The sequence below is a fragment of the Argiope bruennichi genome, chromosome X1 (genome assembly GCF_947563725.1).
Source record: "Argiope bruennichi chromosome X1, qqArgBrue1.1, whole genome shotgun sequence".
Lineage (NCBI taxonomy): Eukaryota > Metazoa > Arthropoda > Arachnida > Araneae > Araneidae > Argiope > Argiope bruennichi.
The window spans coordinates 46,777,900-46,804,011 of NC_079162.1; the positions used below are offsets into that span (position 1 = coordinate 46,777,900).

General features: G+C 28.6%; 1 protein-coding gene across 7 annotated transcripts in view; it reads left to right on the plus strand.

Moving 5' to 3' along the window:
- Window positions 1–26,112, plus strand: part of LOC129959014 (dual specificity calcium/calmodulin-dependent 3',5'-cyclic nucleotide phosphodiesterase 1-like) — a 601,405-nt gene that overhangs the window by 462,000 nt on the left and 113,293 nt on the right. The window lies entirely within an intron of this gene.

Consider the following 26,112-nt stretch of genomic DNA (forward strand, 5'->3'; position numbering starts at 1 on the left):
ATTAATATTTTCAGACCAATGAATTTGAAACGACAAGCTAGCCAAGCTGCCAATTGTATATTTACTGATTGGCAATTATATCACCAAATAATGCTCTGAGTTAATAGAATAAGTTTTACCAAAACTCATCTCTGCTATCCTGAGAGTTTTCATAGCCCACTAGTGCCTTTTCACATTTCCCAGTGGAATATTGGCACCTTTCACGCAGAAACCCTCCCGTAAATGGTAAAGCGATCAGAGTGTCATCACGATGGGGTCGTCAGTTACTACAGATTTTGGGAAGGGGGAGGACGAATCGATAATGAATGTGGAGCAGTATATAGGAAATTAGGAAACTTCTCAGTTTGAGAAGAATTAAAAACAAACACTTAACAGAAAATCATTTAATTTTTTTCATCCAGTTTCCATTTTACTTGTGATAACACTAATCAGGAGCATCAGTAGGATTCTTTAGAGGGGGGAGAGGTGATAAATTAAAGTTTCTGAATAATAAGATTCAGTAAGACCTTTTTTTTTTTTTTTTTTCCCTGCTCAATTATTTTTGCTCACAATCTGAAATTTCTGTGTTTGACACAAGTGCGTTGGTGGTATGCAGGGAGGAAATAATTTAAAGTTTAATACGTGGGAAGAATGGAAGGTAAACACTTCCTCGGAAACCGTTGGATTTTTTACTGCCTTAATTTTACTTGTGACAGCCTCTAGCTGATAACTGAGTGAAATTCATTAAGGGGATTGTGAATTATATATTTCCTGTGGGCAGGATTAGGTCAATAAAATTTCTGTCTTTTTTTACCTGATTACTCAGTTCAAGAGTCTAAATTTCTTTCGCCAGTAATTCAGTTGTTTCATTAATGTTCTTTAGAACAATTTATTGTTTACAAATTCATTAACGAAAGAATAGCATTTATTCACGTGGCGTCACACAAAAATGTACATAGAAAACATTACACTCATCAAACGATATCAAGCGGCATTTCTAATGCTATGTGATGCTTTGTGCCTCTTATTAAAGGATTATTTGGTTAAAGATTCAAAACTTTTTTTCCGGGAACAAAGATTTATCTTTAGTGCTTGTGGGAACAAATTTTTACAAATTCATTAACTAAAATTTTAGCATGGCATTTATCTAGGTGGCGTCGCGCAAAAACGGGTTTAGTATGTAGCGTAAATAAATTGTACCTAATCAAGTCAAATGCCATCTGATTTCACATCTCCTAATAATATGCGACAACGTCGATTTCTTTTTCTTCCTATAAGACTCACATTGGATTACATAATTAAAATGACACAGGGCAATTGACGTGCATCACGTAAGCAGAGATAGATTCTATTTTACTTATATTCATTTCAATCCATGATTTATTTGTAATATGTGTTTTAAGTCGTACGTCATCCGAACTCTTGTTGGTTATGAGTATTTTTTTTAATTTCAAGATATTATTGCTGATTTCCGGTTAATAACGGTATTTCTATTATAGCTTCTATACTTTATAACATTTTTTAAGACTAATTAGTATCTTTTTTCATACAATCTCATCATTGTGGTTGTAGTTGCAACCCCATTTAGTCCACTGAGTCATTGGTTCATGATAAAGAAATACGGCATCATCAGTTGGTGAAAATGACTCTGAAGTAACTATCAAGTCAACTGCCATCTGATTTCACATCTCCTAATATTATACGACAACGTCGATCTCTTTTCATTGATTCATGATAAAGAAATACGGCATCATCAGTTGGTGAAAATACTTAGGTACTTTTAAAGTTGGAACCGAACTCAAAATAAAGATAAGTTACGTATTTGGAGATATTTAAATGAAAATAAAGATATTTATCGCAAAAAAACAGGAAATCCTCCAACAACCAACCCTAACGACGAGAGAAATTCATTGCAAATGCCTAAGTCTATCTACCAGTTTTTGTATGACTGTTTAAGAGAAGAACGAACCCATAACCATTTTCTTCTAAATGATGCGCCTCAAGCTTACCATGTTTTAACTCACTAGGACAATGATGGGCTATGCCCTCATCAATCTGTTGTTTATAATTAATGTTTGTTTTAACCTTCATACATTAAACAATTATTAAATGAAAATAGAGAAACACTTTAAATTAAATCGCTAAAATTTTCTAATTCTTCTGCTAAATTCTTCTGATTTCCATTCTATTTTCTAATTCTTTTCTATTAAATTCATTTTAATTACTCTTATTACTATTTCCATTTAACATTAATACTATTGATTTCTTAATTAATTTTCAGATATTAAACTGCCTAAATTGTATTTTAAAACAGCTACTATTTTATTTTAAATTCCACTGTTTTCAATTAACATAGCTATTATTTATTATTTCGTTAATTTTCAAACTATTAAATCAACTGAATAGAATTCTTTCTATGTCTTTAATGCCACTGCTATATTGTTTCAAATTCTATTACATTCATTTAACATTCCTTTTCGTGTAATATAGAGATTTCAAGACGCTCTGAAAAGGGCCTTCCTAATTTGTTATTCTTTCTTCTATTTTCGCTGCGCAGTAGAAAGAGCTCCACAGAACTAAGTTACATCGCTTCTAAAAATTTATTAATCAGCATCTCTCTTGCATTCTGACAATTTCAGAAACAACTGAAATAGTTTCATCCAAAATGGTAATCACGTGAATAAATCCTTTCGGTAGAAAGCATTCTTATTAAAATACGCTCTAGCAGAAACAATAAACCTTTTCAGGGATGAAATTATATTTCGAAATATGTGTAGAGGAGAAATAATTCCCTTTTTCAAAAAATAAGCAACAATTAAGTAGAAGAGAATTGGAAATCAAGGTTATTTATTTTTCTGGGTATGCCATTTGAGAAATGCAGTGTTAATAAAGATAATACAAAATTTTTATTTCACATTATTCCTTTAGAATTATTTTTTATTTATATATGTCCATGAAAGCTTAGATGATTAGGGAAAATGAAAGAAGTAATATGCTGTTTGTAAGAAACAAAATTCATATTAAAGATATTAGTTTTTAAAAAATATTTTTTTCTTCATTTTAAACTCTCCTTTATAAGAATTAGATTTTATCCACAAATACAATTAATTTTTGATTTGCAGTTGTCCGGAAACTATATTTTTCTAACTGCTCTGTCTTAAAAAAAGATTTGTCAGTACAAGGAGCATTTTATCTAAAAAATGCAATAAAAATTAACTGAAAGTTTTTCTATTTTCAGTGTATATTTAGTATTCAAGAGACACAACACACTTCTATTAACATAAAAAATAAGGCCTAAATTATTATTTTAAATTAATTCGATTATTTATTTATTCCAATTAGAAACCTTCGTAAGGATTATTTATTTTCATTATTTAGAAAAATATGTATCATGAAATTCTGCTGACATCTGTATTAATTTTGGGCAACCGTATGTTTAAAATTTTCATTTAGAATAGAATAACTTCAGAGGAATAGTTTTTTGAATGAATTTTGAGCCTTATGTCAAATTTTTAAGTATTTTTTTAATTAAATTTTTTTTCTTCTTTAAGAAGCATTCCATAAGCATTTTAAGATAAATTTAAAGAAAGCAGTTTTTAAAAATCCACTTTATAAGTGTATTATTAAATAGAAACTATTTTAATAATTTTCTGTTTATAGAATTTTAGTTTATATTCCATTATCACATTATAGAATTATAGAATCTTAATTTATTTTTTTCCAACTTCCCAAGCAGATGGCATCCCTTGTATAGAAACGAAATTTATTTATATTGCTCGATTAATTAATTAATCATTAAATCTTGAAATACTAAAATAATATATTGTCAGCATGAATACATAAAAGTACAAAGTTTCAGAACTCTAGAATACCAGAAGGAGAGAGAAAATTCGATTAAAATATCTGTTTTTACAAAAAAGAAAGATATAATTCAAATTAAAGAAAAGTTCATAAAAAAGAAATTCATACTTCTATATATTCATTCAATTTTAAAAATATCCCAAATTACCATTTTTATTAAGTATAAATCCGTAGCTGTGGCGAATCATTCCTCAGGAGTGAATAATAAAATACATGATACATTTCATTTCAACGTGCGGAATACGAAATCAAACTATTTCATTTTCCTGAAAAATTTGGTATGATGTTTCTGTTGTCTATTTGGGTAGATACTTACGTCCAACTTTTTTTTGGTAAATTTTCTCCACTTGATTTTCATGCTTATTTTAGTTGAAAAGACCTTTGCAATTCCCCAAGATCATCGATCGTTAAGATTTGCATTTGCTGCCGACAATTCCTAAATTTTAAAATACAGTAACATTTTTTTTTTATATTGTCATAGATATCATCGTATTTTTTACTATGTTCCACATTATTGAATATAAACGCACAGAAATAACACACACATTATTAATTATTAATCATATTATTAAATCTAAGTGCTCAAAAAAATAAAATATTCAATATTTTGTAAATAATGTTACTGCGATTTTATTTCCAGTATATTTATTTAATAACCCTTCTGCTTATATCAGAATCTTAACAATAATTGCTTTTAGTATGAAAATAATCTTATCAAGAATGATGCACGAAAGTTTTATTAACTCCATAAGAATGTGATTAATTTTCTTCTTCTAAAGCTGCGAAAACTGTATTGAAAGGCTATAAAAAATCCCTAATTATTGATAAAATTAAACCTATTTACTGCGTCCAATGAATATTTACCTCTTAAAAGTGTGTTAATTAATATTAAATATAAATCCCATTTTATAAAACCAATTTGCCTCTTTTCCGGTTAAATTTCTTTATTTATCGTTGCTAAAACCCACAAACCCTAAACCACAAACCAACAATCAACAGAAATGCGATAATAAATCTATTGTAACCTCTTGCAATAGTAGATACTCTGTAAATACAAGAATACAAGAGACAAAGTAACAATGCACATCCTGATTCCGGTACTTATATTGAAGAAGAAACAGCACGATTTTTGTGTTATCTTGATGAATGATAAAGCCTTTGGGGTGTTTTCTCCATCTATCCAAGGAATAGCCAGTGGTACTATCATTAACATCCAATGCTTGGTCAGATACAAGAGCCCCCCACGAGACCATACCGCTGACAATGGAAGCTCTAAACCCCTTACAGGAGATTTTCTGGAAGCAGCTCTTCTCACAAAGTCGATGAACAGTAAACAGGTGGCCATTCGGTATTATCGAATTTCTTGTAGCAGCGCTCTCTCTCTCGCCATCTGGCCTGTTTTATAATAAATGAGACTGTGCTTATGTAGTTGCCTTTGTATAAAGCTTCAGTCTTTCCAATGGTATCTGAATATTTTTTCGTAAAGTTAAATATTGTTAAGTAATTCGCCATATTTGAAAAATGTATCTTAGACTCAAGTTAATTTAATTATTTGATTGAAAAAGGACAATATTCAAAGCTTTAAAAATATAATCATAACAGGAAAAGGGATCTAAATTTCAAAAAAAAAAAAAAATAGTGAAAACCTCCAAGTAATGAACCTTGATATCCACGAAGAAATAAAAAAAATTTACTCAGGAGAAAAAACATAGTTACAAACTTTTATGAATAAATCATCAGATCATATCTCAGATATATCGTTAACTCTATTTAATTTGCTATATATCATATATTAAGAGGAAGACAAAAACATTAGTTACCGAATGATTTGATAATATGGTTTCATAGTATTAATTATTTTGTTAAAAGTGGTTTCATAATTTTGTGTTTAGCAAAAAGTAAATAATTCGTTTTTTCTGAGTAAAGGAATGGCATTTATAAAACAAATATATGACAATATTATAACAGATAAAAGAAAAATAGTTTTTTAAAGTATATTTTTATTAATGTGCTAAAAATTATTTTAATTATTTTTTAATTTTAATCATTTTCTGCTTTTTAATCTTTAATTCATAATTTTTTTATAAATATCATGAAATCTTCAAATCAGTTTTTTTTTCAAATTCACGCTCAGATATGCTACTCATATTTTAATTTAATAATTCGATTAATTGATAATTATGTTTCAGAAATATTAAACTAGGTTAATATTATAGTTATCGAGTATATACACAAAAGTATGACATTTCAGAGCTCTTGTATATATGGATACGAGTGAAAAATCTATTAAAAAATATCACTTTCAGAAAATGAAGCAAGTCAGAATTAAATTACCGTGTTAAAAATCCTCAAAACAGCCTTAATTTTTTCAGTTTAAACAGCTATTTAATAGAAAAGGAACCGCGATAATTACCTTGAAAAGCAAATGTTTCCTTTGTAAAAATGTATTAATTGCAACGAAATTTAATTTCAATTTTATAAAAAATATTCTGGTTTTTCTTTCCGCCAAAATTTTTTCATGAGGAAATTTCAAAAATTGCTAAAGCAAAACCAGCTAACCAAAAACAGACAACTCTGAAGCACATGTAAATTATTCATCAGACAGTTGTCTACAAATACGTGATCTGTGGAATATCAGTTGTATTGATTAAAAAATATTAGCTTTCAAAATAGTGAATACTTCGTAAATATATGATATAAACAATAAGAAGTTAAGTAACAATCAATATCTAGCATTCAGTATTTATCTAGAAGAAAAAATTTACACGGTTTTTGGTGTTATCTTAATAAATGATGATACTTTAGGAATTTTTTTTTCTTCTGTCATAAAAATAACGGGTGGTGTTATCATTTGTACCCAACGTTTGGTCAGGTACAGTAATCTCCCTCGAGGTCCATTCCCTCGCAACGAAGCTCTGTATTCTTCACTGAAGATTTTTTGGAAGCACGTACCGAAACAAGGTATAAGAACAGAAAACAGGTGGCCAGTAAGTCTTATCAAGTTTCTTGTAGTAGCCCAATCTCACCCTCTGGGAAACCTTCTGTCTAAACCATTTGTATTTTAGTGTAGTGTACTGGTATTCTACTATTCTATAGCGTTCGGTATCATATTAAATTATCTGAGTTATTCGTTTCAATAAATAACTTAATACTGAAGGTTGATCTTATGGATGATTTAAAAATATATATCAAGAATTTTAATTTTAAAATGCAAATAATAAGAACACAGCGCTATATCAAAATAATAAGGTGTAGGGAGGGAAAATAAGAGAGAAAATATAAACTCCATGTGGTCTTAAATTAAATAAATTAAAGTAAATAATTTATATTTTATGAAGTTAGAACAGGTAATGTTTATCCATTAACGATGAATCACAATATGTACTGAAATCACACTATCACATAAAATGACACCCTAATATCGATTTCAAGGTTGTGATTGATCTTATCAATTTCCTTACAAAATTTTTCAAGTATTTCCACTGCAGCATTCCCATCTTTCACTAGAAATGTCATGGGAATCAACTTAAATGTACTTTTACAGCAATTCCAGGAAGCTTTGCTAAAATGAATGATACTTGAAGCTTAAAATGGACTAATCCAATTTATAAAAGAATTTTTCCAATTTATAGAAAATTACTGTTAAGTTTAAGGTGGGTTATCAAGATTAAAGCTATCTAATCATGTAAAACTGCCTTAATCTTTTCCTTATGTTACAATCTACGACTTCTGCATTTGTCTTTGAACTTCCAATCTTTACATGCATTGATAGCTTCTTCGAAAACTCTACTTTGGAAACGGAGAAAGGCATGCGCGAGACTGGATACTAGGAAAGATTCGCTATCTATAGAGCCTGTTTTAAAGGTGAAACATCTTCCCACTAATGCGGTTCAGAAATCTGAAGTGTAGATAATTATTAATTGATCGTAGTTCCTAACTCCGAAATCATTCCAAAAACGCCTTTATTTAATATAAAACGTGACATTCATCAAACTAAACCAAATGTAAATCATTATACTCCTGCTCTCCTCACATAGCTAATATGTGGCGTCTCTAATTGTTTTATAGATAGTTTTGCTGTCATGCCCTTTGCATGCAATATAGATAGATTAACTATTGCTAAGAAAGATGGAAAACAGAATTCTGAATGATTACAAGGAGCACATAATTTATCTTCAAATATGAAATTAGAAGAGATTTTTCTGTATAGAGATTTTTTAGAATCATTTCTTAAGAGAATATTTAAAATTTCCTCTACTAGTAATTTAAATACTAATATGTTAGAATATTTCTTTATGAAAAGTAACAAATTATAGCTGGATATTGTTTCTTATCTTAGGAAGTGACTAATGCATTATAAAAAGAAATAAATATTTTCTTCAAAAGAAGACTGACATATTTCTCTAGATATGTTAAATATCCAATTAAGATCATAAACCTAGTTTCCAACAATGCATAACCAAAATATAAACATCTGTTGTTGCAACACCTAAGATTGCAACTAATTAAAAATATTATCATTCTCTTAAATTTGATGTACTGATTAAATTGACTCTGCTCTTTCCCTGAAGCCTGATTTCAGAATGGTGCAATTCACATTTACTCGTTCTTTCTCGCTATTCACATTTACTTGGAATTGAATGCAACTTTCCCGTTCTTCGAAAATAAGCAACACGAAAACGTGTGTTGCTGTTTCGAAAAGATGTAATGTAATTTCTTGAATGCATCGGTGAGATCAATCGGAAATTCCGTTTTAATCAATTTGGTATCAAATTGAGAAAGGATGAGTGTCATGTTTCAACCATCAATTCTAAATTATTCTTTGCTCACTTTTTGTTAAGAATGAGTATCGTGTTTGTGATAGGATATGTATCGTGTTTCAGCAATTTGTTCTAAATCACGACAGCTCACTGTTTATTCGACAGAATGTGTAATCATGTTTCAGCAGTATATAATGAAATTAAATGTAATCCTTTCTGAGAAAATAGTACGCGTACTTAATCATCTATTTTTAAGTTACCATGGTTAGCTACTTTACCACCTTCCATTATAGTTGTTTTTCTTTAAATAACTGCAGAAACTACAAAAAAATATTAGCAAATACTTAACATCATGTGACTTTAATAATTTCAATTAATTAGCAATTAATTATTATTTAGATATTGTATTGTACCAACATTTAAAAATAAAAAGTTTGTTGTAAATTTTTCAATCAAATAAAAATCTAAACGTTTTTTTTTAATTTACTATTCCAAATTATAATGATGTTAAATATAGATTAAATTAATAAACAAGTCAAATTAAATTCATATAACTATCTCAATGGATCTATCCTAAAGAAAGTCTGAGTCCCAAAAGTATTTGTATGAGCCATTACTAGGAAAAAAATATGCTTTTACCATTGTTTAAAAATAGGCTCAAAACAAAATCCAAGGCATGTTATTAAAGATATTCTGGTTAATCTATCTGATTTTAATTAATTTTAAAGTTAAGTAGAATGTTGAAACGACGCATAAACAAAAATTCTTATGAATCTTTGAAAACTATCGAAGTTACAGTCGACTTGCATAATGAACGAATAATTTCAAATATAGAACATTCCATTATGGTAATAGCTATAATGGAATGTTCTATATTTGAAATTATTAATTACTTCTATATGGGTTTTTGTTTTTTTTAAATATAAATACTGTTAATTCAACGTTTCAAGTTAAACTAAGTATTTAACCTGCAAAACTGAAGTTTTACAAGAATGTCATTAATTTGTAGAACACAGAAAAGTCAAAAAATTTTAAAATATAATGCTTTAATATTAGAAAAATTCTTTAAATTAGACACAAAATTTATGTTTTAGAAAATTTAAGCTATGACAAACCCGTTGCTATGGGGATGAATTTTTTACCCTTTGGTGATTTTCAGAGTTTTCTGTATTAAACTGGGCGCTGTTTTTAATCGATCCTTATAAGGAAACTGAAAATAATTCTGGAACCTCAGCTACAAGAAGAATTACTATTTATAGAAGTTCTTACAACGTCGCCATAAAACTGTATAAAATAAATAAAATACAATTTCTACGTTGCTCAAAGCAAGAGAGTAAAGTCCTTGATTAAATATAGGATGCCTTTAAAACTATGGGGCAAATTTTAAGGATAGGTCAGGCATATGGAATTTTTGAAATGAAGTTTGGAGTCAGAAATGCATTAATTAAAAGTAAAGGATAAACATGTTAAAGTATAGAAAATATATTTAATAATATATTATTTCTCAATATCTCAAAAGTGTAGAGATGTAAAAACACCTTTTGAGTGCTTAATAAATCTTTTGTGTCTCAAAGTACTTAACAGAAGTACCGTCCTCTATACACACTTCTATGTAACTAAACTGCTATGCTATTATAAATTTATATTACATTAAATCTAAGTTGTATATCCTATTTGAAGTATCTTTTTCTTTCACTTAATTAATCCTCTAGCAAAGATTCTCTGTAGTGATCATCGTTTGTGACTGACACTTTATATTTTCTTATAAAGATAATTTGTTAGGCTGGCCTGCGCTTAAAATTTGTCTCATGACTTTAGAAGCGCCCTGTGAACATCACAGTAAAAAATGCTTCCTTGATATTGGGATTGCTATGAGAAAGTTTCCGTTCCAATGAACCTCCAGTGGGAGCTAGTACAACTGAAAGATACAACTATTACCTCTGAAATATACAACAAACGACCAGACCTTCAGAAATACGTGCTACTTTAATTTTCTAACTGGGCGATTATTCATAAGTGGCAGATACAACTAGAACAGACACAACTAGTATCTCTGAAATGTACAACAAATGACCAGACCTTCAGAAATACATGCTGCTTTAATCTTCTAACTGGGCGATTATTCATAAGTGGCAGATACAACTAGAACAGACACAACTAGTATCTCTGAAATGTACAACAAATGACCAGACCTTCAGAAATGCATGCTGCTTTAATCTTCTAACTGGGCGGTTATTCATAAGTGGCTATTATCTCTACATCTTGTCCTATTATCCTTTAAGGACCAAATATTACATGGCAAATTATATACAATATTTCTGACACTACTGTTTGATATATTTTATTCACATAGAATAAAGATCTTGTCGATAAATTTTCAATTCAGGAACAGATGATTACAGCAAACCTTAAACAGCACCATACTAAATAATTTGTCTGTCTAGAGGATGCTATTCCTCCTTTATTATTTACAATTTTAGTGTCTTAGAGCGATGTCAGAATAGGGAAGATGCTGTTCAACTTTACACCATTGAACAATATGTTTCAGCTTCAGCTTCAGCTTCCAGAGGTGGCTTTAATATTTCCTAAAATATATCGACTGTTTGTATACATTTTGATCAATACAAAGCTTCGGACAGTGGTATTATAATTCAAAGTGACCATCATGAAACGATTGAGATTTTACGTGCAGTCATTTCTTTCTTCTGCTCGTAATTCTGATTATACGGTTTCCATATAAGATAACAGATATAACCTCAACACCCCATCCTGAAGAATCTTATCACATATCTTGACTATAATCATGTGTACATTCTTCATAAAGGGCGAATTTTTCCACCACATTATTTTTATCATGCTATACGAATTTGTTTAGCTCAGTACTGCATGACACATTCTTGAACAAATTAATAATGTTTTAGGAAGGTTGAAAACACTAAATTAGATACTACCTGTCTTTTGTAAGAATTCATCATGATAATAAAGACGAAATTTTTATACATACTTTAAAATTAAATAAGTGCTTTTAACTAAGAATGATTTCAAGATTTTATACTTTTTATCTCTTTACGTTTCAGTTCTAAAAATATAATTAATGATGTATATCAAGGAAGTTTAAATGTATCATTACAACTAATAAAGAATATTGCATCTTCAAATTGTAAATTTTTTTTAGAAAAACATTTTATTAATGTACTAAAAAATAGAAAAATTCTGATTAAAAATATGAAAATCAAAACAAAGTTATAAAAGCGCGAATCTCTAAGTTAATTAGAATTTTAATCATATTTATATCTTTGATTTGTAATGAATTTTTAGAAATGTTCTTTCCTATGGTAATCATTACGTAGCTTCCCTTGTTTTATTTTCTTCAGCACTTTATGTGCGATATTATTTTGATCTCAAAACTTTTGATTTAAAAAATATTTTCTACATTTAAATACGGAAATAAACGTTTGTTTGTTTGTTTTTAAATCTTTTCTAATATTATTTAATATGTTTTAATCAACTGCTGTGGAAGTTACATTTTATCTCTTTTCAGTAGAAAAAAATCATTAAAATCAGTTTTTAAAATATGTAGTTTTATTAATGTCTTTTATTTTAATTATCAATTACTTTTTAGTCTTTAATATATAATTCATTATTATAAATATTAAGAAATTTTGTAATGACTCCTTTCTCAAATTCACTACCATCCATTTTAATAAATTAGGTTAGTTACATTTAAATGGAATTAAAATTTAATAATCCATTATCTGATAATTATCTGCTGAAAAATGAAAAAAATATTGCATTTTCATCAGAAACACACAGCTGGACAATATTTTAAAATTTTACAAAACTTCTTCATTAAGAGAGTGAAAAATAAGATACAAATTTTAACCTTTGAAAACTTAAAATTTACACCCGTGAAAGAAGTTAAATTAAAACTTGTAAAATACCGACAAAGAAGGTAAAAGTTAACTAAAATCTGTAATGCAACGAAAAGTATAATGATATTGATGTTGGCTGTATTTCAAATAAGTATTCGATTGAACGAAGAAACTGGTTTCCACTTGGCCTATTTTAATCTTTTTGTATCCGCTTTTGGGATATCAGGATCAGGTCTCTATTTCTCTTTTGGGACACCGGTCTGAAAGAATCTATCCACATAAAATCGTTCAATGTGTGTAGTTGGACTATTTTATTAAAGTATTTGTTCAAAGTTTCACCGTTATTTTTGAAAGTTCTCTTCTGTAGTTCGATTATATCTTTCGTCCTTTTAATGAATCTAAAAATCTAGCTGGGGCTTGGATAATATTTCAGAAATAAGCAAATGAGTTTTCATATCATAACCATCGCTGAAAAAGGTTTTTTTTTTATTCCTTTATAAGAAAATTCTTTTATTCTGAAGTAAATGTTTCATTTCCGGATGAAATGTACTTTAATGACGTTCTTAAAAGTAAATAATTCTTTTATTAAAAATCAGGAAGTCAAATATTAAATTAGGAGTTCAGAACAAGAATGTCAAGATAAAATACTCTAGAAATATTCTAAGTAAATTGAAATTTTAATTATATTTACAATGCATTTTTAATTTTGAATAAATATTTAAGAGTTTTATTCCTTGTGATTTTCATCACTGTTGCAGGAATTCATATTTTTATATACTTTTTCAGTTTTTTTTTCCCACATTTTTAATTTTGTTTTGATTTTTAGATTTTTGATAAAATATATCTACTTTCAAGTACAACAATGAAAGCCTATCTTTAAAACATTTTTTTCTGATTATTATTTTTCACTTTTTCAGTCTTTAATATATTTTATAATTATTATGAAATGTTAAAACTATTGTTTTTCTCAAACATAAAAACCAGATGGCTCCTCTGGTATGAAATCAAGGTTTCGTCAAAAACATCCGATTAATTAATAACTGTAAAAAAAATTATTAAACTATGTTATTTTTACTGAGAGCACTCAATTCTACAAAATCTCAAAATTCTACTTTGTCAGAGAGAAATAAATCCCAAAATACCATTTTTTCAAACATGAAATAACTCAATTTAAATAAAAGCGTTCGAAAATGCTTTTGTGTGAGTGGCAAATGTTTCAGCAGAAATTTTTGCCTCCTCTCCCATATTTTTCTGTGTTTGGAACGAATCATGACATTCTCCATCCCTTTCAGAAATGAAAAAGCCACCGCGTGTCTTATCTGATATATTTGTTTCGAATGTATCCATATTTCCTTTCTACTAGTAACTGTTTGAGCAGGTGGAAGTGCAAATAAGCTAAGGTTAAAACTTTTATGTTCTGGGAAATTTTGCCTCAGAAATGGCATTCTGCTGTAACAGAAATATCAATTTAAATCCGAATCGGAAACAACACATCCTTTCACTTTACTTGTTTTTGATAAAAGAAAGCTTTTTCGTAAATTTTGCTTCTTTCATTTTTCCAATATGTCATCGTTTCTGTGAATTTATAGAATTTTTCTTACTCTGTCTTTAAATGATTTTTAGGTATTTTGGCATTTTTGCTTCCTCACATCGAAGTATACAAAGACAAAATATTATAACTGTCGGAAAAATCGAACTCATTTTGACGAATCTCCATGTTTCAGACTATTCTGAATCAGAAAAAGACCTTTCCTGAATTATGTCTGTCTGTTTGTGCAATAACTCAAAAACTCTTTCAGGTATAAGGATTAAAAAAATTATGTCTTTACGCCTTATATTTGTAGATGTATTTCAAATTTGGAATAAAATCTATACAGAGAAAATTTGTGCAAGTGCAAATGATCACAATGACAACAAGATGTAAAAAGGAAGATATATATAATTTAAAGTTGAGATTAGCATCTAAAGTGCATATTGATTTTAAATTTTGAACCAAAATCATCTAAGAGTTGATTATCTATCAGTTTATATAAAGGTGATAACTCAACTGCAGGCGACCGGGCTGAATGAAATTTGGTATGTAATTTTGTAACTGAATTGGTTCTGTCAATTCCATCTTTTTCTAAAATTATTCTGTTCTTGTTACTAAAATTGTTATCAAATTTTGGTTTCAGTCTGGAGAAAAAACACTTCTAAAATGAGCACCTTGTTTTTTTAAATTTACTACGAAGCGCAAATTGTTTATGAGAGGAACACTGAAAATGAGAATCTGAACTATTGTAGAGTACACGGTTTAGTCCAAAAACATAATTATCGTGTGTGGGGGGGGGGGATAACATCTTTGTTCGGAGGTATACGAGAAAGTTTCGAGAGATCATTTTCACTGGTAAGTATTGTTGTCCTAATTCTTATGGATGTTGATTTCCATCGTATTAACAGGAAAATACTCGAAAAAATACATTGAAGCATTATCCAAAACAATAATCCTTCGAAACAATAGATGCTAGTAGGAAGAAAACTCCTTACCCGCCTGATCGACATAATGATGACTCGGATATGGCACAACAATATTATTGTGATAGTTCTGATGCTTTCGGTGATAAATATTTTCCCTTTTTATATATCTTATAGTGTTGTTGGTCAACTTTAAAATCAGTATATATAATCGTCCGCAGTCATCTGTAACGCTAGGCAGAATTAAAAATATTTTCTAGATATTCGATCAGCGCAAGTGTCGAATGCGCAAATTCCAACTTCTATTGTGGTGGTAGAATTATCAAACAAGTGTTTTTTATTGCATAAATTGACTTATTTGAGCATGAATAAAAATTAGTTAAGAGATCATAAACTTCTCATTCTACTTACATTTTTATATTGGATTTTAGCTAAAGGTCCATGAGCTGAGATCTATAATTTTTATTTTATATTATGTTGATTCATTATATTTTCAATAAGAAGTTGTGGCTAATATTTTCTTTCTTTTTTCTGCCTTTTTTTTATTTTGTATTTGCCAATGTATTATTTTAAGCTTATGGATTGAGAAATCTTAAAAAGGAAGATTATTTTCGATTTTATTATGCTATCTCAAAAATAAAAACTTCGAAAGGTCGACATTTTGACTTTTAAATTTGTTTCAACTCAATTGTAGTGACTAGTTTCGATTTGAGTCTTCTTGAACATTATGTATAGAGAAGAATCCCAAGGAAACAAAGATTAGCTAGAGAGGAAATTGCACAGTGGAAAGCGAGACAAAACCAAATGGCACTTAATCAGATCTGAGATATTGTATACAGGATAACGATTCATCTAGACAAGCACATTTTCTATAGTAAAAAGTAAATCTCTTTTCCTTTCCACAGAAACTAATTCGAACGATGGTAACATAAGGATAATTCAAATTGCTGCAAGGAGCGATTTTCTTTAACCCGCTCATACGCAAATAAAATTAAAAAATCAATTTCAGTTAAATTATTTTAAATTCTGTTAAAAACACTAACAATTATAAAGTAAAATGTTATTCCTAAAAAAGCTTATTTGCTTTTTTTTCTCCAAAAATAATCAAAAAATCGTTAGAAAAATATATTGAAAATATTTTTCATAGATATATATTGAAGAATATTTAAAATATAGAGAATTTTTTAAATAAAGATTATTTTCGATTTTATTATGCTATCTCTAAAATAAAAACTTCGAAAGGCCGACTTTTGACTTTTAAATCTGGCTAAAGGTGGTAAATACCAGGGGAAACCGGCTTAAAATCTTGGTAATATATATTGACATATTAGAAAAGGGGGGAAAAAAGAATAATGGAATTTGATCGATTTAAAGAAAAGTGAAGTGAAAAGTTAATTATCCTCAAATGAGTATGCCATGCATTAATAGACTATCTGCTTCGAGCATTTTTCCATTTTCAGCTTCACTTATATATTTAAGCATTATTTAAACTCAAGTATCTTTAACAATATAGGATCCAACCGTGTAATAATAGATATACATAAATTTTACGAAAACATTGATTTTGCCACACAGGAATTTTTAATAGCTCTATTAATTTCTCAGTACCCTAGACTTGGAAATTGTGAAGATTCTTCTTCAAAGCGCTTTAACTTCTTTCTTTGTCTTGATTTTCACTCTTTTAGTGATGGAAAAGAAAAAAGAAATCATTTCAGTTTGATTGTGGAAGGTTTTCTAAGCGCATTTCACTTAAACATCAAGTAGTTTCATAATACCACGAAAATAGTTATATAATTATCGATTTAAAATGGCTTGAATTTTTAAAAAAAAAATCCTATATTTTTAGCCATGTCTTGAGCGTACATTTTTCACCATCGATATTCATACTTGTAAGCAGCTAGATCATAAAATGATCAGTTTCATTTTTTAACTAAAAATTTTAGATCTATTAAAATTAAATGTTAATGGGAACAACAAATTTTAAACTATTTTTATTAAAATCCTAATTTCTCTTTCTTTAATAAATGTGCAGCTTGTGGCCATATTTTAAACTTTTAAAATTATCAAAAATATTCAAAGCATTAATTTTCCTTCCCCCTTTCCTCCAAAAATATTTTTATATTACCGATAGTAAGATGTCTTTAATAATACTGCCTTAAAGCATTTAGGGCGGTAATATTAAAGGCATTTGACATCTTATTTTTATTAAAGACATTTGACATCTTACTCTTATAAATTGATGAGGTTCTTTGATTAATAAATTATGTCAAAATGGTTAAATATATATTGAAATTTTTTCTTCTTTCGTAGTTTACAAACAATTGTAAATTTTGCTAATGAGGCATATAAAAATTTTAAAAATTCAAAAGTTTAGCAACATATATTGAAACAGTGTCAGACTTCCTGATAGAAGGAGTACATATACTCGTTCAGAAATTTAGCAACTTTACAAATGGTTCATCACTTTAATAAATAAAGTTTTAATCAGATCAACATAGATATTTTAAGCTTTCTCATGGTGTCGTTAAGATTTAATGACAAAAAATATTCACTCTTTTCTATTCTGCGACAAACCCAATACTAAAAAATATAAATGAAAGCACCTGCCTATACAATAAAATTCATAAAGTATATGCTGATAGTTTATTCGAAAGGCTAGATTTCTTAAATATTATCCAGAAATAAAAGAAACGAAACAATATTTGAAATATCATGATAGAATAAAAGGTTTTATATTTGTATATAAGTAATATTCTTTCCAACGAATAAAGCAGTTTCTTTATACAGTGAAAAAATAATATCTTTAAAAAAAAATCACTAAAAAAAAGTTGATAAGAGGAATGGGAAAAATTCAAACATTTAAATTGAGTTGAGGTATATGGAAAAATATTATATTTTAAAGCAAATAGTGATAATAATAAAAATATGTAAAATAGATCAAAAGAACCAGTGCCATATAGAATTGAAAGTACTATCTTTGGAATCTGAGACGACTCACAGGTTAACAACACAGATTTCAAAAAATCTCACATTCGTCGTCATCTTTCATATATCCGAGAATACCTCGGTAATCCATAGCCTCACCCATCGAGCTCATCCCTTATATTTGCTTATTCTTTTCCTACTCCTGTCTTTGCTGAAAGGGATTTCTTTTTCTTTGTTTATTGGTTTGTTCAGTAAGACCCATTCACTCTCATAACCAAGACAGGCGTATCCGCCCTTTCATCCAAATGTCGAGCAAATGGAATAGGGACGGAATGGTATCCTCAAGCATATCCACGGAATTTCAAGTATGTGCACTATATAAAGCACACATCTGGCACACAAAACAATTCCATAATCTTTTCTCCGTGTTATTGATACTAGTACTAGTATATACTAGGCAAGATATATTGGGTGTATGATGTCGTTCTTTTTAAATGAAAACAAAAAAACGTTTGTTATAAAAAATTAAATATTGATTTATTCAAAATATTTTTTCTCAGAAACTACAATATTTGTCCATCTTTTGAACAACAAACGAAATCTGAGAAAAAAATTGTTTAGATGCAATTTAGTTATCAAGATAATTTTTGGTATTTGCTCGGGAAATGAACCTCTCTTCAAAAGGAGCCTCTGCATGGAGTGAAACAACTAATAATCCGAAAACTTTCACACTGATCCATTGTTGCTTATAACTTTCACCATTGATGGTTTCATCAAGCAATGCCCCCAACTAATATAACGAAAATATTAGGTGGGGGCAGTACATCCCAGCGAAGTGATACTAAAGTTCCTTTCACTGGTCTGGAAATATATGATAGAGCTAAATTTTATTGGAAAACAACGTTGCCATGTCTTTTATCATATTCTGGACGCTTTTCCTTTCACATACTGTCCACTTATGTTTCCTACCACGCATTGATCCACACACTTTTCACACTGATCCATTGTTGCTTATAACTTTCACCATTGATGGTTTCATCAAGCAATGCCCCCAAATCCAGATCTTGGATGTTTTTGTTTTTTTATTTTTATTTTCTGTGCTGTCTGTCATGTGTACTGAAATCATCATTTTTAAATCGCTGAATGCTATGATTTAAATAAATGAAATTCGGTATTATCTTGGTACTCTAACTGTATTTCATATCAATTTTTTATTACAGTAAGTGGGGAAAAAAGTGTCAAAATTATGTAATTGCATGATAGTTTCAAAAATATTCTAGATTCATACCAAACATACCATGTCATGATGGACATTTACGGCCTGACCCAAGACCTACAATTTTATAGGCAAAGAGGGAGATAAAAACCTTTCCTGGAAAATATGCGAATAAGTTTTCACTCTAGCTGTATTTCTTTTGAAGTAACTTAGCCTACCTGGTTTTTGTACATTATAATCCTAATACTCATTATTTATTTAATATTTTTTATTGGTTAAAACAGCATAAATTTATCTTTCTTTACGCTAGTCTTTTGCCTTTCATTTAAAGTTTACCATGCTTTAATCTTACTTTTTAGAGAAATAAAGGAAAGCACCATCCAAATATATTAACGCAAGTATTACTGCAGCTAGCCTATATACCTGAATCAATCAATGACCTAAAATGAATCAATAAACAAATAAAAGAAATTCAGAAACTAAATATTTTTCTAATATAATTGAATATAGATTTCTAAGATATATAGATTTTTCTAGCATCTTGTTAAGGCTTCGGCAAGCTCAGCTAGATTTATACCTCTTACAAATAACAAACAGCCTTTGATTGTTTCGAAATACAAAGTCATTAACTAAGAGTTTCAAATTTATCAAAGTAATGTGAGAGTCTCCGTAATGATAGCATAATATTAAATTAATGACTCGGATATGCTTTCAAATAATCATACCATATTATTATATTTTAATAATGACTCAAATACGATAATGAGTGAAGTCTTCCCTTGAAAATGTAAATAAAATAGACATTTTAATAAGTGGAAAACTGTATGTCTTAATTACGCAAGAATTAACTAAATCACTTAGTTAATAGGATGTTAAAGACGTGTATGGTTGATTCAAATTTCAATAGAATCCTTTAATCAAATTCCCTTTAATTGACTGTAAATAGGAAAAGATATAATATGGCATATAACTATAGGTGGATGAACTTATAATTTCAATTATAATAGTGAACTATTTAAATTGTTATGCTTGATACAACTTTTGATACAAAAAATGATACAACTTTTACTAGCTGCACTTGTTCTTTAACTTATTTACATCTGCCGTTAAGTCTGGTTATAAAATCCAACTTAATTTAGAACTATTTTTTAATAGAAATATATTAAAGAAAGCGTTGTAGGTGCATTTAATACAAATAGAAGGTTAGTTATGCTCATACTACAATTTTGCTTAATCAATCATAATTAATTGATATCTATAACTGCCATTTAAATGATTTGTGCTTTAATGAAATAATATTCCAATTAAAGTCCATTTGGTTTTGAATCTTTTACATTAACCTTGATTAATTTTACTATCATCATTAAATTCTAGAGTTTATACAAAAACTAACTTTTTTGAAAAACCGGTTTTTGAATTCAATATTTTAAAAAAAACCAATTTTAGCCGGTTTTCGAATTTTTGTCAAAAAATAGAATAGGAAAAAATATTGTATTTAATTTATATAAAATAACAAAAAAAAAACCAATATCAAAGTAAAAGTCAAAATATAAAAAAAAAAATTAAGGATTACATATATATATTACTTACACAAAATAATGAAAACTCAAACAAAAATTTCCAATAATATTAATATTATTTTCACTAATTTTTTCTCCTAAGAAAATAGGATTAAAAAAAACTGTTGATTTTTCACAGTTTTCACTAAACGGTGGCCAAGTCTTGTTCTTATTTTGGGCATAATATTCCCTGAAGTTGAAAATACTCGTTCACTACTTATTGAGCTTGGTTTTATAGTTTTCAGAGTATCAAATAGCAAATCTTTCTTTTTTGTTCTTTTATTCATTGCCTCAAATAATGAAAGTTCATTTTTCAGTGTCTTTGGATTTGTAAGTTTTCTTCAGGATCTTCAGGAAACTTATGAATTGATTTTTCTATGGCTTCTTTTAAAAAAGCATTACTCTGATGTAGTTTCTTTGGTTTGGTCTTCATCAGAATCGGTTTCCACATAAGAATTTGGAAATATCCAAGACAATATTTTTATAGATAACTTAATAATTTCGGTTTAAGAAGCTAAAGAAAGTACACAAGATTTCTTCGCTGAACTAGAAATGTTTTGTGGATTTTGTAAATACAACAAAAGAGTTGCCAATTCTACTTGTCTCCTTTCTTGAATTCATTCTTTTAAAGCATATAATAATTTCAAACTTATTTCAGTGTTTAAATTTTTTAGTTCAATTAGCAGAAATTCAAATATACCTTCACTTGTTAATAAATTGGCTTCTCTGCCCTAAACCTTCATTTGCTAAAAAAAATCGGTCACCAGTTTTTTTTTTTTTTTTTTTTTTTTTTTTTTTTTTGAAGACGAGGAATATCTAGACGTTTCGGAAAACCGGTTTCCTTAATTTAAAAACCAATTTTCAAATGTGGCAAATTTACTTTAAAAAACCGTTTTTTTAAAACCGGGTTTGAAAAACCGACAAACCCTATTAAATTCAAAGCTATCGCCTTTGATCACTTCCTGTCATAAGTGATACCAAAACGCTTTCGTTTCTTACATATAGCAAGCAGCGTTTTCTTATTGAATTTAACTAAATACTATGAAAATTTCTTCCTTAATGAAATTTTTCTGTGAATGAGAGTGGAATAGACAATGGCAAGTGCATTCGTTTAAGCCTATGTACTTTGTTAACATTAAAAATTGTTATTAATTGAATCTAAAATGTATGTATTAATTAATAAATTACTAACAATGGTTAGTTTTGACTAAAATGGTTATTTCGATAATTCAAATCCGATTTACTTAAAAGAGATTTAACGGGATCAGGAATTCGCTATGGTGTTGCTAGGAGTGAACACGGAGGATAACAATGCCAAAATCATCAGTCAAGGTGTTACATGAATACAAATATTAGTCATGAATACAAATATTAGTCATGAATACAAATATTAGTCATGAATACAAATATTAGTCATGAATACAAATATTAGTCATGAATACAAATATTAGTCATGAATACAGTCATATCAGTCATGAGTACAAACATTGCAGATTTTTTTAATCAGGATTTTAAAGCTAAATGGCAACATAGTTGAAAAAAATATTAAGTCATGGGAGCTATTTAAATTCGATCAAACTCTTACGGGACATCTCATTAAGCTGAAATTCGATTCTTGGAAGTCGCTCGAATGGTAATGAGTCGATTTTCGAGACCAGATCATATCTCTATCTATCAGGTCAACGCAAGTGCTATTTATTGTTCATGATTGCTGGGTCATATAGTTCATCCCGGAGACTTCAATAGTACTTAGGTATACTCTTTGTAGTTACCCTCCCTACACTATTGATGGCTTATTTACTTCCCATGAGCATTAACATTATTCTAAATTCTTTTGGTATCTTAGTTGAATTGGAAGGACTTTTTTATTAATCACTTATTTAACTAACATGAATAATGATTAATAGTATAATAATTATTTCGGTTATGTATTTTTGCTAAAAATTTATACATATTATATTTAAAGAATACAGCTCTAGCATTTGAGCATTTAAACATTTTATCAAAAATATTCTTTCAGCACTGTACAAAAAAAAATTGAAACATCTCGATATACCTTACAAAAAGTGTGTATTTCAACTCGTCCGAAAACATACCTCGGTTCGTAATAAAAATGTTGGGGCATCAGAAATAAGAAAAATGTTAGACAAAAGACTGAATAAATCATTCCTCGAGAAATGAAACCATGATGCTCACCTCTAATCTAGTCCAAATCAAATCAAGGAATCACTTTTTCCTATCTTCAAAAGTTCAATTTTTTTAAAACAATGATTCCATGCTTCGGCTATTTTCAAAATCCGAAATAGTTTATTTAAAGTACATTCAAATGGATATAGTCATTGACCTTAATCCATAATTTTTCTATATACTTGGAAAAGGATCTCTCTAGATTTAGCAGGAAGAAATAGGTCTATTCGGAGCTACTGAGAAAACTAAGGCCAGTTCAAAACAGCAATTTTGCGTCAACAGAAATGTGTAAAACTTTATACAGGAGATTAGGCAGTACTTGGTAAATAAAACTAGATGTGATCTAGTCCAAAACAAATCAATGAATCCCTTTTTTTTCATCTTCTACTACTTCCAAAGTCCAAATTAAGAAAGTAATGATCCCATTCACCTAACATATTGAATAAATATTGATAGGAGTTAGGGAAGGCCTATTGACATTGCAGTCTCTATGGGTCGGAACATGCCGACAATTTGCTGAAGGGAATCTCGATATTGCTTCTTGTGAAGGAAGTTCGGAAAACTCCCTCCCTATATATATATATATTGAGAAGGAGAATTTTCTCCTCTCCCCAATGTCGATCATGCAGCGGAAATTAAGTCTGGCCCAACGAACAAAAAATTTCCGAATTCCGCTCTGTAAATCAAGTCGATAGCTCATGGTTTTCTTTAACGCACCAGAAACTAAATTAATTCTGAAATATTTACCTATGCTTTTATTATTAGTTTTCACTCGATTCGCAAGTTATTGTTTTTTCATCAAACATTTTACATTATGATTTTATATTTTCTCTCTGAAATTTATATCATCCCCAAATCAAGCTTAAGTTTTATGTTGCAATACATAGCTACACAGAACAAAAGGATCTAATTTCATAAAAGTTTAGTATAGAACAGGTCAGAAATTAATTATGTTTAATATAGCTATGTATTTTCGTCTAATTTTTTAATTAATGGATCTCTACAACAGCAGAAAATAAAACGATATCCATTATGCTGAAACTTTTTCCATAATTGAACCATCAAAAACTCCTTGATTCTATACTTTAATACTGCAAGGCTACAGTTCTGTAACAATAATACGGGAAATGCTTATTTTCATTTTTTTTTCAAATGGGAGTTTATATGACTGCGCGATTATAAACAGATGCTTAAATAATGTATTTAAACTGTTTTTAAAAAATAAAGATTAAACAATTTGTTAAAGAGAGCTTCTTTTGCAAAATAAAACTATCAACTATCTGCTAAATCAATCTTTTCGATTGATGCGTTAAGACGTATTAATTATTATTATGAGATAGAATATTTTTGAATTCTTTAATACGTTGTATGCAACAAATGAATAAACAGAATAAAAATTTTAAATTTATTTTTTACCATCTTTTTTCTACAGCTTTCAAAGCGAGATATTCTTTGTACATCTTTATATATTTTGTAAAATAAAATAATTTCTTTTTTTTTTCAAAATTGACATACAGCTAAAATTAATAAAGATATTTTATGTTCACGGGATATATGTGAAATACATCCGGTTAGTTTAAATTTGGAATACATTGAGCACATTGCGGGAGAAAAGACAATACGTCACTTTACACGAAAAACTAAGTACAATTAGACGTAAGTTGAGATAAGGAATTAAGTTTGCCATGCGACTCTGACGACAAGATAACTCAATTCATTTTTTGAAGCTATAAACTTTTCACATTTAAAAGCTTATTATGAATTATTTTTCGAATAATCTATTTATCTATTCTGAAGTGGAAAATACGTAACATTTCTGCTATTGAATTTTATAAGACCAAAATATTTATAAAGGCCAATCAGTACGAATACTGTTGAAAAAGTTTAACAGATACAATCGAACTGCTCAAACTTGTATTTCCTGTTACTATTCAAATTTGAGTCTGTTTAAGTGGTCAATCTAGTATTAAAGTTTGCAAAAAAATTTAATTCGTTTTTACATATAAGTTCTAATTATCCAAAACAACAACTTCGAAATCTTTTAGCACTTTATGATGTTTTATGAATCATTGATTCTAAAGGATCGAAACCTATTTTTTTTAATACATCTCTTGAATGTATGCGGGATACCCAAACGAAAGTGAGGCCAAAGTTCTAACAAATTGAAATATCTCTAGCATTACTGATCTGTTAATGGTTCTAACATTGTTTGACGTGATTGAAATATCTCTGGTAAATGGCTATATAAGTTATAAGAAGTCCGGAGTTAATGACGCATCGCCATTAACCATTTAAATGAAGGAGAATCGTGAATTCCCCTAAACAAGCTCAACGCGCAATAATCTAATTTTCATCAGCAAAAGTTCTGTTGGTAGCAGAACTAACATTTACAGTCCAGTGTATGTTATGAAGTGCAGAATGATGTAGTGGCTTTTACACTAATGACTATGTGTGAATGAACCGTTTACGGCTTACCAGCCGTGTACGCATATTCCTGATTAAAATCATTACACCATTTGAAATTGCACTACGTGGTATATGCACTCATTCAACTCATCCATACATTTTTTCCACTAGATTGTAAATATCAATTCCACTAATACATTTTCTTACAAAAACTGGTTTACTGAACTTCCCCAAATGGAAGAATATATGGCGTAAAATCCTTAAATAATAGAAAATTTATCCAATCCAGATGCTTCTATTTTATGTGAATTACAAAATGTATCCAAATTAAAGTGAAAAATAAAAATATTTTTCTTTCATAATAGATTATCTGAAAAATATTTTTAAAAAAAATATTTCTTTCATATATTATGTTGTTAAGGTCAAGCCAAACTGGCATGATCTTTACAATATAATAACTAAAAACTTACAAACACATGCACAAGAGAGATCTATAAAAAGGTTGTTCAGCAACAAAAAAAAATTCATGACAGCAATTTTTAAAAACAAACTTATATAAGTGTATTTTAGAACAGGAATTGCTTTAGTTCAATAATTTTCTGATTTTTAATCTGCAATTTATAATGCATTCCAATAAATTTTAAGGACTATTGAAATCAAATTTCAATAGTCCTTAAAACTCCTCTGATAACCCTTCTCATACGGAAGCAAAAAATTAAATTAAATTAATCGATTATTTGCTAATTTATTTCTGGGAGTATTAAACAATTCATTCTCATTAATGACAGAATTTCAAATTGTTTCAAAATTCTGTTACATCAACCATACAGAAATTCAAAATTCTTGAAAGAATTCTACGAAGCAACAGTTAAGAATTTCAACATTTTGTTATA